The following is a 13774-nucleotide window of genomic DNA, read 5'->3' on the forward strand; positions in this document are numbered from 1 at the left end:
AAGAACAAATTCTTATTTACAATGGCGGCCTACCCCGGCCAAACCCGGAGGATGCTGGGCCAATTTACAATGACCAGGTGAAAATTTAGGGCCATAGACATAAGTTTTAACTATGGCCTGGAGTTTTCCCTGGTTTAGTCACAAACTCAGGAAAATTCCTGTTACTGCCAGTGTCACTCAGTCTCAGTGTCCTCACAGATCATCAAAGCATGTGGTCATGTCTCTTAAGAAGGAGAACATTGCTCTATAAGGATATTGCTTCTTAGATCCTCTGTGATCTGGCAGTGTGTTATTCAGTCCGTAGCAGCACGTCCCCCTGGGTTGCAGTAATTGGTCCGGCTTTGTTGTCTAATTGCAGCATCTGGCTAATGTTGAGAACAAAGAAGCACAGATGAGAACAGTACCTCCAACTCTGCTTCTGTCATCTACTGTTTGGCTCCTCTTGTCTCTTGTTCCTGGCCCTCTCAAACGTAGTTTTTTAAATTATCTTGGAGAGATAATCATCTTGTTTTCTGGGTCACAGTACAGTATCAGGGAGCAACTAGGGGAAATGAGGAGTTTATACAGTATTCAGTATTTTTGGTTAAAGCTATGATTTGAAGATGTTATCGCAGGTGTAGAGGAATACTTGTGTTTCTAGCTCCTATAGTGCAGTAATACAGTGCCTTCAGAAAGTATTCACACTTGAACTTTGCCACATTTTGTTAATACAAAGTGGGATTAAAATGTATTTAATTGTAATTTGTTGTCAACGATATACACAAAATACTCTTATCAAAGTGGAAGAAAAATTCAAACATATGTAAAAATATATATATATAAATAAAGATGAAAAATAAAGCACTAATATACACTACATGACCAAACGTATGTGGACACCTGCTCGTCGAACAGCTCATTCCCAAATCATGGGCATTAATATGGAATTGGTCCCCCTTTGCTGCTATAACATCCTCCACTCTTCTGGAAGGCTTTCCACTTGATGTTGGACCATTGCTGCAGGGACTTGCTTCCATTCAGCCACAATCATTAGTAAGGTCGGGCACTGATGTTGGGCGATTAGGCCTGGCTCGCAGTTGGCGTTCTAATTCATCCCAAAGGTGTTCGATGGGCTTGAGGTCAGGGCTCTGTGCAAGCCAGTCAAGTTCTTCCACACCGATCTCAACAAACTATTTCTGTATGGACTTCGCTTTGTGCATGGGGGCATTGTCATGCTGAAACAGGAAAGGGCCTTCCCCAAAGTTGGAAGCACAGAATTGTTTAGAATGTCATTTTATGCTGTAGCATTAATATTTCCCTTCACTGGAACTAAGGAGCCTAGCCCAAACCATAAAAAACAGCCCCATTAATCCTCCTCCACCAAACTTTACAGTTAGCACTATATATTCAAGCAGGTAGCATTCTCCTGGCCTATCCCAAACCCAGATTGGTCCGTTGAACAGCCAGAAGGTGAAGCGTGATTCATCACTCCAGAGTCCAATGGCGGCGAGCTTAACACCAGTCCAGCCAACGCTTGGCATTGCACATGGTGATCTTAGGCTTGTGTGCAGCTACTCGGCCATGGAAACCCCTTTCATGAAGTTCCCGACGAACAGTTCTTGTGCTGACCTTGCTTCCAGAAGCAGTTTGGAACTCGGTAGTGAGTGTTGTAACCAAGGACAGGTGATTTTTATGCGCTTCAGTGCTTGGCGGTCCGTTCTGTGAGCTTGTGTGGCCTACTACTTCACGTCTGAGCCGTTGTTGCTCCTAGACGTTTCCACTTCACAATAACAGCACTTACTGTACAGTAGACCTGGGCAGCTCTAGCAGAAATTTGATGAACTGACTTGTTGGAAAGGTGGCAAACTATGACGGTGCCACGCTGAAAGTCACTGAGCTCTTCAGTAAGGCCATTCTACTGCCATTGATTGTCTATGGAGACTGCATGGCAGTGTGCTGGATTTTATACATCTGTCAGCAACGGATGTGGCTGAAATAGCCAAATCCACTCATTTGAAGAGGTGTCCACATACTTTTGTATATATAGTGTGTCTTGATTAGATAAGTATTGACCCCCCTGTGACAATACATTTTAAAATCACCTTTGGCAGTGATTACAGCTGTGAGTCTTTCTGGGTAAGCCTTTATTAGTTTTCCACACCTGGATTGTGCAACATTTGACCATTATTATTTTCTAAATTCTCTAAGCTCTGTCAAATTGGTTGTTGATCATTTCTAGACAACCATTTTTAGGTCTTGCCATAGATTTTCAAGCAGAATTAAGGCAAAACTGTAACTCGGACACTCAGGAACATTCAGTGTCTTCTTGGCTACATTTATTTATTTTTATCCTTAAAAACACCCCAGTCCTTAATGATGACGAGCATACCCATAACATGATGCAGCCACCACAATGCTTGTAAATCTATAGAGTGGTACCCAGTGATGTGTTGTTGGATTTGCCCCAAACATAACTCTTTGTATTCAGGACATAAAGTTAATTTCTTTGCCAAGTTTTTTGCTGTTTTACTTTAGTACCTTATTGCAAGCAGGTTGCATGTTTTGGAATATTTTTATTCTGTACAGGCTTCCTTCTTTCCACTCTGTCATTTAGGTTAGTTTTGTGGAGCAACTACAATGTTGTTAATCGATCCTCAGTTTTCTCCCATCACAGCCATTCCATGTAACTGTTTGAAAGTCACCATTGGCCTCATGGTGAAATCCCTGAGCGGTTTTAAATAAAATAAAATCAAATTTGATTTGTCACATACACATGGTTAGTAGATGTTAATGCGAGAGTAGCGAAATGCTTGTGCTTCTAGTTCCGACAATGCAGTAATAACCAACGAGTAATCTAACCTAACAATTCCACAACTACTACCTCATACACACAGGATAAAGAATATGTACATAAAGATATATGAATGAGTGATGGTACAGAACGGCATAGGCAAGATGCAGTAGATGGTATCGAGTACAGTATATACATATGAGATGAGTAATGTAGGGTATGTAAACAAAGTGGCATAGTTTAAAGTGGCTAGTGATACATGTATTACATAAAGATGCAGTAGATGATATAGAGTACAGTATATAAATATACATATGAGATGAGATGAGTAAAGTGTAAACATTATATTAAGTGGCATTGTTTAAAGTGGCTAGTGATATATTTTACATAAATTCCCATTATTAAAGTGGCTGGAGTTGAGTCAGTGTGTTGGCAGCAGCCACTCAATGTTAGTGGTGGCCGTTTAACAGTCTGATGGCCTTGAGATAGAAGCTGTTTTTCAGTCTCTCGGTCCCTGCTTTGATGCACCTGTACTGACCTCGCCTTCTGGATGATAGTGGGGTGAACAGGCAGTGGCTCGGGTGGTTGTTGTCCTTGATGATCTTTATGGCCTTCCTGTGACATCAGGTGGTGTAGGTGTCCAGGAGGGCAGGTAGTTTGGAGTGGGTCTAGGGTGTCAGGTAGGGTGGAGGTGATATGATCCTTGACTAGTCTCTCAAAGCGCTTCATGATGACGGAAGTGAGTGCTACGGGGCAGTAGTCGTTTAGCTCAGTTACCTTAGCTTTCTTGGGAACAGGAACAATGGTGGCCCTCTTGAAGCATGTGGGAACGTAAACACACCAGCCAGCTGGTCTGCGCTTGCTCTGGGGATGCCGTCCGGGCCTGCAGCCTTGCGAGGGTTAACACGTTTACATGTTTTACTCACGTCGGCTGCAGTGAAGGAGAGTCCGCAGGTGTTGGTAGCCAGCCGTGTCAGTGGCACTGTATTGTCCTCAAAGTGAGCAAAAAAGTGATTTAGTCTGTCTGGAAGCAAGACATCCTGTTCCGCGACGGGGCTGGTTTTCTTTTTGTAATCCATGATTGACTGTAGACCCTTCCACATACCTCTTGTGTCTGAGCAGTTGAATTGCGACTCTACTTTGTCTTTATACTGACGCTTAGCTTGTTTGATTGCCTTGCGGAGGGAACAGCTACACTGTTTGTATTCGGTCATGTTTCCGGTCACCTTAACCTGGTTAAAAGCAGTGGTTCGCACTTTCAGTTTTGCACGAATGCTGCCATCAATCCACAGTTTCTGGTTTGGGAATGTTTTAATCGTTGTTGTGGGTATAACATTGTCAATGCACTTTCTAATGAACTCGCTCACCAAATCAGCGTATTCGTCAATGTTGTTGTTGGACGCAATGCGGAACATATTCCAATCCACGTGATCGAAGCAGTCTTGAAGCGTGGAATCAGATTTGTCGGACCAGCGTTGAACAGACCTGAGTGCGTGAGCTTCTTGTTTTAGTCTCTGTCTGTAGGCTGCAAGCAACAAAATGGAGTCGTGGTCAGCTTTTCCGAAAGGAGGTCGGGGGAGGGCCTTATATGCGTCACAGAAGTTAGAATAACAATGATCCAGGGTTTTACCAGCCCTGGTTGCGCAATCGATATGCTGATAGAATTTAGGGAGTCTTGTTTTCAGATTATTCTTGTTACAATCCCCAGCTACAATGAATGCAGCTTCAGGATATGGGGTTTCCAGTTTACATAGAGTCAAATAACTCAGGTGAACAGAAGGACTTGAGTTCCTGTATGTTGTTATGATCACACCACGTCTCGTTAATCATAAGGCATACTCCCCCGCCCCTCTTCTCACCAGAAAGATGCTTGTTTCTGTCGGCGTGATGTGTGAAGAAACCAGCTGGCTGCACCGACTCCGATAGAGTCTCTCGAGTGAGCCATGTTTCCGTGAAGCAAAGAACGTTACAGTCTCTGATGTCTCTCTGGAATGCTACCCTTGCTCGGATTTCATCAACCTTGTTGTCAAGAGACTGGACATTGGCGAATAGTATGCTAGGGAGTGGTGCGCGATGTGCCCTTCTCCGGAGCCTGACCAGAAGACCGCTTCGTTTGCCCCTTTTATGATGTCGTTGTTTTGGGTCGCCGGCTGGGATCCGATCCATTGTTCTGGATGGAAGGCAGAATACAGGATCCACTTCGGGAAAGTCATATTCCTGGTCGTAATGATGGTGAATTGATGTTGCTCTTATATTCAGTAGTTCCTCCCGACTGTATGTAATGAAACCGAAGATTACCTGGGGTGCCAATGTAAGAAATAACACGTAAAAAAACAAAATACTGCATAGTTTCCTAGGAACGCGAAGCGAGGCGGCCATCTCTGTCGGCGCCGGAAGTTTCCTCCCTATCTGGCAGGACGCCTATATTTTTGTAGTGACTGGGTGTATTGATACACCATCCAAAGTGTAATTAATAACTTCACCATGCTCAAAGGGATATTCAATGTTTGCTTTTTTATTTTGGCCCATCTACCAGTAGGTGCCCTTTTTTTTGTATTATTTGAAAAAACATTTTTACATTTACATATCCCTCTATGGTATGGTGTTGCCCTCAGGCAACAAACAACCTTTTTGGACCTCACGCCGCCCACTCCGCCCTTTTTTAAATAAAAAAAATATATATATAATATCACACAACATGTCTGTGTCCAATGAAATGAGGGGCTGAAGTGGGTGTGGCCTTTTGTCTGGGGGTGGAGCAGTCCTTTCAGGAAGCAAAGCCACATGGGACACAGTGCCCCCAATTGGTAAGATAAAATCACTTTTTAACATGTTTATATTTCAATAACTTTATATGAAAAAGTATGAGTATGTAAAGAAGTATGTGTGATTGTTTAAAGACATTTGGTTTTCATTTGTATACTAAAACTGTGTTTTTTGGTTCATTGCCTCAGGGAAACATTGTGCAGTTAGACCACTTTTGTCCAGGCAATATCATGCTAAAGTGTGGAGATGTGCTTAGATGCATATTTATGACCATAGTCAATGTTTTTACTTTACTATCTACTGATACTTACTGGAAATGGACACAAGAACATTGTATGGGTGGAAGGAACATGATCGAGCAGTTAGGGTCATTCCCTCTGACAGTGAGCTTGAGGAGAGTGACAATAAAGACAGTGAGCTTGAAGAAAGTCAGGAAGAGTGGATCCCCGAATCCAGTTTGAGAGACAGTTAGGAGGTCAGGGGTCAGTTAGGGGTCAGTCAGCAAAGTAACATGTGTGTGCACGTGTGTGTGTGGTGTGTGTGTTTGTTTGCATGCATGTCAGTGGATGAAGAAGAGTATATGACACATTCAAATGTGTGCTTCCTGCTTTCAAGGAGAATGCCTGTCTATTGACAATGAGACTGAGTCTGAGGATGAAGATGTAGCAGAGATTGATGTTCCACACCTACCCCGGTGGAGAACACGCCACATTGCATACTTCAATGCTTACCCAGAATGTCAGGGCTTGCTTTCAAGATCTGATGATATCCAGTACTTCAAGCTGTTTTTCTCTAAAGACATTCTGTAAGTTTTTGTAGGGTAGTCAAATCTATATGCGATACAATGTAACGCAAACAATCCCCTTAACCTCACTACAAAAGAATTGGAGCAGTTTCTGGGTATTGTGGTGTACATGTCATTGCTTGGTTTACCAGGCACCCACATGTTTTGGAACGAAGCCTGCCGAGTGTCCCAAGTAGCTGACACCATGATACTGAATAGATGGGAGGCCATCAAAATCCCTGCACTTCAGTAACAGTGAAGAGAGACAGAAGGAAAATATTATCCTCTCCACAAGATATGAACACTGATCACTCATCTAACCTCAAAACTGAAGTCAATCCCAATGGGTGAGAAGCTGGCTGTTGATGAGCAGATGGTCCCATTCAAGGGAAGAAATAGATTGAAGCAATACCTGCCATCAAAACCAAAGACATGGGGCTACAAGATACTCGTCTTGGCTGGCTCTGATGGTGTCCCGCACAACTTAGAAATCTACACAGGGAGAGTTGTATAACCCCCTGAGCTAGCAGATGTGGGAGCAAGTGGCAACGTTGTCCTCTGCCTGGCCCAGCCTATACCCAAGCAAGACCTACAAGCTCTTCTTCGACAACTGATTTACGAGTGTCCCTCTTGTCCTCACACTGGCTCAGCAGGGAATTCACTGCACTGGTACTGTTCGTGGCAACAGACTACCAGGCGTCAACTTGATGTGCGATGCTGAGCTGAAGAGAGCAGGACGTGGATCTTTTGAACAGAAGATGGTCATGGATGGAGAAACCCCCTTGCACGTTGTGAAGTAGTACGATAACTGCTCAGTGACCCTTCTGAGTGATTACACTGGAGACCTCCCAGTTACCGAGGTTGACAGGTGGGATTGCAAGTGAAAGATGATCACCAAAGTCCCTTGGTGGTGAAAGAATACAACAAGAATATGGGTTGGGTGTATCTGCTGACTCACTGATTGCACTGTACCGGAACAAAATCAGATCAACGTAGTGGTACCACCGGCTGGTGTTCCACTTCCTGGATATGATCATCGTGACCACCTGGCTGCTCTACCGAAGTGATTGTGAAGGCACTGGTATGAGCAAGAAGGAAGAAATGAAGCTGTATACCTTCAAGTCATACATCGCTGAAGGCCTATGCAAAAGTGGAAAGAGTCTGGAGTGCAAAAAAGGTCGTCCCAGTTCCACAATTGCTGGTGAGTATGAGGAGAGGAGGAGAAAATGACCCGCTGCTCCAATTCCAGTCCCTGATGTGCGCCTGGATGCCACAGCCTACTGGATGATTATGGCTGAAAAGAAGGGGAGATGCAAGATACCAGGGTCACAGGTACACCAAAAGCCAAATGCCGGAAATGCGATGTCCACCTCTGTTTCACATCCACCAGCAACTGCTTCCTGAGGTTCCACACAGAATAGGAAATCAGAGTGTGCTTTGTCAAAAAGAGAAACACTGATTCAAACAATAACCCACACAAGCACACATTCAGACACACTGAAACACACATATACTCGCACACACACACACACACACACACAAATACACACTCTCACACACACAGACAGTCATTTGGATGTTGGTTTATATGTTTATATGAAATGTGAGAAACATTTATACATGAGGTGTTCGTTGTAATTGGTAGTAGTTTGTTTAATTGTTTGAAGTTTTGACTTTAAAGCTTCTAATTGTGATTGGTTGGAACCATTTGTGGTTGATGTTTGTCAAAATCTAACTTTTTCTAATGCATATATTGCCTGTTTTCCTTATTCCACTTATCATATGTACTATAGAAAACCTTGGTGTTTCAGTAACCTCGTAGCAAATTTAATGATGGATATATTATCAGGGACCCCCAAGCTCCCCAAAAAATGGGGTGAAATATTTTTTTCCCCCCAAAATAAACATTCATGCCATAGAGGGCTAAATTGTTGTCAGCTGTGTGCGTATTGGTAGCGAAGTCAGGTGCAGGAGAGCAGAGATTTGTGAACAGGCGCACACTTTATTTAGGCAAAAGTGCAAAACACGTAAAACAGTCACAAGAATTATGTTTAACAATAAAGATTTTTGTGAAAAATTACATGGAAAAAACAAGCCAGTCTGGCGCGTCAACAATACACACGTAACAAACAATCTTACACAAAAACATGATGGGGAACAGAGGAATAAATACATGTAGATTGATTGGGGAATGAAAACCAGGTGTGCAGGGAACAAGACAAAACAAATGGATACATGAAAAATGGAGCGGCGATGGCTAGAAAGCTGGTGACGTCGACCCCCGAACGCCGCCCGAACAAGGAGAAGAGCCGAGTTCGGCGAAAGTCTTGACAATTGTTATTTTTTTCTATGATTTTTCTCTTTTTTAAATGGTTTTTCATTAACCCCTCCGCAACCTCCCCCCCTCTTCAGAGGACAAATATCTTTTTTATTTTATTTTTTTTACAGCTTTTCTGCTACACATGCATATTTTGCATACACATTTTACATACATGGTACTTTTATATAAAGCAGTCACATAACAATAATACATGACCAAACATAAGCTATTTAATCCCAACCTTCAGCCACTCTCAGCCCATCCCAACTTTCACCATAGACTACCAATAGGTGCCCTTTTTTGTGCGGCATTGGAAAACCTCCCTGGTCTTTGTGGTTGAATCTGTGTTTGAAATTCACTGCTCGACTGAAGGACCTTATGTGTGGTGTACAGAGATGAGGTAGTCATTAAAAAATCATGTTAAACACTATTAGTACATGCAACTTATTATGTTGTTAAGTTGTTAAGCACATTTTTACTCCTGAACTTATTTAGGCTTGCCATAACAAAGTGATTGAATACTAATTGACTCATGAATTTCTAAACATTTCTAAAAACATGATTCCACTTTGACATTATGGGGTATTGTGTGTAGGCCAGTGACAAAAAAAACTCAATTTAGTCAATTTTATATTCAGACTGTAACACAACAAAATGTGTAAAAAGTCAAGGGTTGTGAATACTTTCTGAATGTCTTTATGGTGTGTAAAGACAGTATGGACCATATATGAATAGAAAAGGTGTGTAAAGCAGTAGTTATATAGGATAAGCCATACTATAATTAGGGCTTTGTCTGTCACGGAATTTTGTCAGTTGGTGATTGTTTAAAAAAAAAAAGTAATAATTTTATCTTTATTTAACCACGTAGGCCAGTTGAAAACAAGTTCTCATTTACACCTGCGACCTGGCCAAGATAAAGCAAAGCAGTGCGACAAAAACAACACAGAGTTACACATGAACAAAGTACAGTCAATAACAGAAAATAAAAGAAAAATTGAAAAATCTATGTACAGTGTGTGCAAATGTAGAAGAGTAGGGAGGTAGGCAATAAATAGGCTATAGAGGCAAAAATAATTACAATTTAGCATTAATACTGGAGTGATAGATGTGCAGATGATGATGTGGAAGTAGAGACACTGGGGTGCAAAATAGCAAGAGGGTAAGTAATAATATGGGGATGAGGTAGTTGGGTGTGTTATTTACAGATGGGCTGTGTACAGGTACAGTGATCGGTAAGCTGCTCTGACAGCTGACGCTTAAAGTTAGAGAGGGAGATATAAGACTCCAGCTTCAGAAATGTTTGCAATTTGTTCCAGTCATTGGCAGCAGAGAACTGGAAGGAAAGGTGGCCAAAGGAAGTGTTGGCTTTGGGGATGACCAGTGCCATATACCTGCAGGAGCGTGTGCCATGAGTGGGTGTTGCTATGGTGACCATTGAGCTGAGATAAGGCGGGGCTTTACCTAGCAAAGACTTGTAGATGACCTGGAGCCAGTGGGTTTGGCGACAGATATGTAGTGAGGGCCAGCCAACGAGAGCATACAGGTCACAGTGGTGGGTAGTATATGGGGCTTTGGTGATAAAACAGATGGCACTGTGATAGACTACATCCAGCTTGCTGAGTAGTGTGTTGCTATTTTGTAAATGACATTGCCGAAGTCAAGGATCGGTAGGATGTTCAGTTTCTGAGGTTGTTTGGCAGCATGAGTGAAGGAGGCTTTGTTGCGAAATAGGAAGCTGATTCTAGATTTAATTTTGGATTGGAGAATCTTAATGTGAGTCTGAAAGGAGAGTTTACAGTCTAACCAAACACCTAGGTATTGTCAAGCAAATAACTGTTGGTCTCACAGTAATTGACCGTTAATTAACATAAACACATTTAGCATCTCCTGGCTTCCAGCCACTGCAGACCTTTGGAACATCTACATTTTAAAGTCTAATAAATCCATGTAATATAGCCTATACTGTCACAGCTTTCTTCTGTTGAAGGAAAGGCGGACCAAAACGCAGCGTGGTTATTTTGATACATCTTTAATAAAGATGAAAATAAAACAATATACAAAACAAGAACCGTGAAAAACCGAAAACAGCCCTATCTGGTGTAACAAACAAAGACAGGAACATTCACCCACAAAACCCAACACAAAACAGGCTACCTAAATATGGCTCCCAATCAGAGACAATGACTAACACCTGCCTCTGATTGAGAACCATATCAGGCCCAAACACAGAAACAGACAAACAAGACATCCAACATAGAATGCTCACTCAGATCACACCCTGACCAAACAAAAAATAGAACATACAAAGCAAACTATGGTCAGGGTGTGACATATACCTTCACAATGAATCCATTATTTATTTTAGACAGCTCTAAAGAAACATGATATGATGAAAATGTAGTCTATTTCAGAAGAACAGAATAGCATACTCTGAGTTGTCCTTAGGTTAAGTCCTGATCTGGCTATGCCAAATGGCAGTGCGCTACACTAGTTCTTATAGCAGACAGGATTTTCTTAAAATTCTGTGGCATTATTTTGTAGTATGACGAATACAATTGAACAAAGCTGAATAAAACAGAAAGGATATTTTCTCCAAACGATTTGAGGGAGTGCGCACATGGGCTATTCTGTGTTGAGCGGTCAACAAATAACAAATAAATAGGTACTCCTATTTCTTTGTCTATTTCTAGCAAGGCCCCCATTAACATCAGCGTGGCTGTAGTGGAGCGGTTCGAGAGTTTCAAGTTCCTTGGTGTCCACATCACCAACAAACTATCATGGTCCAAATACACCAAGACAATTGTTTGGGCCTTCCTGACTCCGCCTAGTACATAGGTCCTGGATGGCAGGAAACTTGGCCCCAGTGATGTACTGGGCTGTGCGCAGTACCCTCTGTAGCGCCTTACGGTCAGATGCCGAGCAGTTGCCATACCAGGTGGTGATGCAACCGGTCAGGATGCTCTCGATGGTGCAGCTGTAGAACTTTTTGAGGATCTGGGGACCCATGCCAAATCTTCTCAGTCTCCTGAGGGGGAAAAGGCATTGTCGTTCCCTCTTCACGACTTTCTTGTTGTGTTTGGACCATGATAGTTTGTTGGTGATGTGGACACCAAGGACCTTGAAACTCTCGACCCGCTCCACCCATTGATGTGATTGGGGCCGTGTTCGACCTCCATTCCTTTTCCTGTAGTCCACGGTCATCTCTTTTGTCTTACTGACGTTGAGGGAGATGCGAGTCTAATGATGATTTGAAAAAAGTTGCTTGAAAGGCACGAGCTCTGCTAAGTTTTTTAAAGGTTGGGCATAAGATTAGGTTTAAAATCACATTTTAAGATGATCAGTTGTATAAATAGGCAGGGTTTATAACTTTGTGGCTGTGGTAACTAGTGATGACCTGACACAACACATCCATCCCTACTACTCCCTATTCAGGGACCAAGATTTCCTTGACTAACTAGTGCCCCCGCACGTTGACTCTGTACCGGTACCCCCTGTATATAGCCTCGCTATTGTTATTTTACTGCTGCTCTTTAATTATTTTTTTGCTTTGATTCCTTATTCTAATGTTTTTTTAAGGTATTTTCATTTTATTTTTTAAACTGTGTTGTTTGTTAGGGCTTGTAAGTAAGCATTTCACTGTAAGGTTGTATTTGGAGCATGTGACAAATACAATTTGATTCAACTTGATTTGAGATAGAGAGATAGATCGCTAGCTAAAGAGATGCACACGTCTCCTGTCACTGGAAAAGCATGCAAAGCCACGAATTAGGCGGTCAGGGCTTTTGTTTCTGATTAGACACACTAAAGGTACACTCTGTTCCTCTCAATCTACCTATCTCGGTCACACATTCCATGGACGCACATATGAACGCATCACACACAGACACACACAGACACACTGAGACACACACAGACACACACACATAAACACACAGATACACACACACTGAGATACACACAGACACAAACACACATGGGCATGTCTGCTGGGTGGCTTCTCTAGTTTTCTCATATAGGATACATTGTCGTTAACCTGTCTGTCTGTCATATTGAGGACAGTGCAGAAAGAGTGCAGCAGCAGCATGTCCCTGTGTCCTCTCCTCTACTGTTGGAGGTGACACAACCCCCATCCCTCTCTCATCTTGACGACCTTGGGGTCCTTGACGTCTAGCTGGGTGAAACACAATTTGCCCGAGGACACAGCGTTACCGCGGCCACCCCACCTTGAGCATTAGGCGTCATGTAACTGTTACTGTCCTCCTCCGGAGGGATGGAGGGATGGAGCAGCACTTCTAAATAGGTTCTGAGGAAAATGTGACCCAAGCGACCTTTAGGGAGGTACAGTGCTCCACTCAACCGACTGTCACCATTTACTCAACGCAACCCCTAACGAGTCAATATTTCCATAGTGTGATGGGTATGTATTTGCCCGAACCTTTGCTACTTGTGAAAGCTCATAGTAACAAGAGTTGAGCAAGCTTTAAAGACCTACTCCTTCTGTCTGACTTCTAGTGAAGTGGAATATCTAATACAGTAACTGTCGTATGACGGACTCTCCATAGACTCACATAGGGGTCCTTCTCACACAAGATTTGTATGGGTCTTTGTCTTGTGCACTGTTTGCAGGCTCTATGTGTGTGTTTGATTGCTATGGGGTCCCTTTATCATATACGTCCTGCTCAGTTTGACGTTGCTGCTCATTGGCCTGCAGTTAAACAGTGAGTCAGAGCTGTAGAGATCAGAGCTACAGACTAACATCCATAAGCTACCTGCACCCACCAACAGCCCAACAATTTAGTAGTAGGGCTGGGTACAGTACACGCTCTGGTTCAGGAAAACCGCAAATCCAGTGGGGGAACCCAAACATTTTCCTGGTCAGGTCAAAAGGTCAGGAAAAACTATTGGCCAGTGGTGTAGTGGAGGGTACTGTATATGCAGGCATACGTCGTATATACCACTTACTTTTCAATGGACATTGTGTATACTCATTATTTAATCCCCTCTATGCATACCAAAGTAGTCTAGTGGAGGTATACACTGTATAAATTAATTGGGCTGATGGAACAGATCAGAATGTTTAGCTTAAAATGTTGATAAGCTATTATTTCTTAAATTTTTTGGGCGGAGCAATGTG

The 13774-nt window shown here is 42.6% G+C and overlaps 1 pseudogene; it reads left to right on the top strand.

Moving 5' to 3' along the window:
• Positions 1-13774, top strand: part of LOC139415632 (potassium/sodium hyperpolarization-activated cyclic nucleotide-gated channel 2-like) — a 105516-nt pseudogene that overhangs the window by 61154 nt on the left and 30588 nt on the right.

The sequence above is a fragment of the Oncorhynchus clarkii genome, chromosome 1 (assembly GCF_045791955.1).
Source record: "Oncorhynchus clarkii lewisi isolate Uvic-CL-2024 chromosome 1, UVic_Ocla_1.0, whole genome shotgun sequence".
Lineage (NCBI taxonomy): Eukaryota > Metazoa > Chordata > Actinopteri > Salmoniformes > Salmonidae > Oncorhynchus > Oncorhynchus clarkii.